The following is a 2314-nucleotide window of genomic DNA, read 5'->3' on the forward strand; positions in this document are numbered from 1 at the left end:
CATAATTTTTATATAGACCGATAACAATTTTCATTTTTGTTCGGTACATTTTTTTCAAAATTTCAGATAAGCTTTATCATTTCAGATTCTTCTAAATCAAAATACCATGGTAACGTTCCTCTTCCAGAAGGAAATTGGCACGCACACAATTGTTCTCGAAATCGCACGAGAACGACTCTATAGATTTCGCTAGGCACGTTTCTATCAATCATGTGAAAAAATCATTGGCCGACATAATCGAAATGCAAGTGGTTGCAATGACAGAACAAATTCGGTCTTGCTTGTTGACTTAAGCGACGTATTGCTGTAAGTGGAATAGGTTTTAGTTTCGGTTATTTGATCTCCAAAGTCTCTTTCAATCCATTTCACGAAATCCATCTAACAATTCATGTCTTGTAACAAAAACTATATATCAAAATGCCTGAAGATTCTACGAATTATTTGCATCCAAACAAAATTTTGCTAAAACTAAATTTTTTGAAAATCTTCAGCGATTTTTATTTGACATAAATTATATAAAAAGTAAGTCCTGAAACTTTACTAAAAATCAACATTTCGAAAAAAATATACAAAGTACACCATTCCTCCTTGTTTACTTTCCATAATCCATCTCGTGTACAAGGACAACAGCTTCCCAACGTCCGTTTCAACAATTCCATTAAATAAAAATCCAAAGGTACTGAGTCTTGGTGAACCCATACCCTATTGGCCTCGTTTCCAGACGGATATCCTTCTTGATTATGTTGCGTACTGTTGACTGGGTATTTTGGACGGCTTTTGTCACTAACCTTTGTGTTCATGGATTCTCACCTGTTAGAAGACGCCGCACTTTGCTTAGCATGGCTGGATAGTCCTGAAACCACAAATTGGTCCATATTTCTTTGTTGTTGTTTTTTGATGCAATTAAATACAAGAGGTATCTCCATCTTAAAAATAAAATCATCGATCTAAACACATCTTTATGATCTGAGTGTATGAATATATACACTGTAGTTGAAACGTGACTTGCTGATTTGCATAGTCTATATAACATATAGACAGGTTTATTGTTTTGTGTGAAGTGTTTAATACTAGTTCATTATGTCTTAGGTTCAACTAATCTATATGTTAATAGAAGCAATGAGAAGTAAATTTGCTTAACCCTTTTATTGCTAAATTGTATGTATGTTGTTCATTATCGGTGAGGCTCAAAACTGCATCATATTGAGTAATTTATTCTATTTTTACCTTTTACAACACTCCCCTAAATGGCTCAGCGGTAAGTCTGAAAACGCTAAAAGCCGGGTTTAAATGCTCAGGGTGGGCACAGCACAGATAGCCCATTGTGAAGCTTTGTACTTAACAACAACCAAACATTTGACAACACTCTGTGCAAAATACAGGCTAAAAACAGTGAGTGAAATGAGCATTTTCCGTGTAAAGTATACAAAAGAACAATAGCAGACAGTGAGATTAGCAGCAATATTCATAGACCTAGAAGTACGTTGGTACGCCAGTAGTTTCGAAAAATATGTTTTAAAAAGCCAGTGAGGTCCGTATGAATGAAACACAGTGATAACTTTAGGGTTAAGGGCGAGCACAGTTACTGTTATACTTTTGCCTCAGTTCTGTCGAGATTTCACAAAAAATTCCCAACATAGTTATTAGGGTGTTATCTGAATAAATCAAGCACCCCGTTTCAATCGACATAATACTGCAATATGTGTTTCTTAAAACTAGCGAATAAATCTAAGAAAATGCAAATATATAAATTTTAAGTGAAACTTGAGTAAAGTTGTAACAACTAATATTAGGTAATTTCTTACATCGTATACTGAACCCCCTAAAAGTAAAAAAGAAATATTACATTCCTGATCAGTACTTGTACAAATAAACAGTTATATTAATAACGTGTCAACCTTTTTTTGTTGTCCTTGTATATTTAACTTTGCACTCTCCCAATAGCTTAGTGATAAGTACGTGGACCTCTGACGCTAAAATTCCGTCGCCGAACACACTCGCCCTTATAACCATGTGGTCATTATAATATGTCAGCCAATCCCACAATATCATGAATTTCCAAACCATCAGACACGTTGTACGTGTAACGATATCCAATGAAATAAAAAGATATATGTGTTTGTTTGATTTTGAGTTTTGTGCAAAGCAACTCAAGTGCTATCTACGTTAGTTGTTCCTAATTTTAAAATGATAGACTAGAAGGAAGGTTGTTTGGTGGGTTGGTTATTTAAGAGTGAAGTCACATGGGGCCGTCTGCTGCGTCCAACGTGGGGAATCGAACCCCGTATTTTGGCGTTGTAAGTCCGAAAACTTA

Source organism: Limulus polyphemus, unplaced genomic scaffold (assembly GCF_000517525.1).
Source record: "Limulus polyphemus unplaced genomic scaffold, Limulus_polyphemus-2.1.2 Scaffold415, whole genome shotgun sequence".
Lineage (NCBI taxonomy): Eukaryota > Metazoa > Arthropoda > Merostomata > Xiphosura > Limulidae > Limulus > Limulus polyphemus.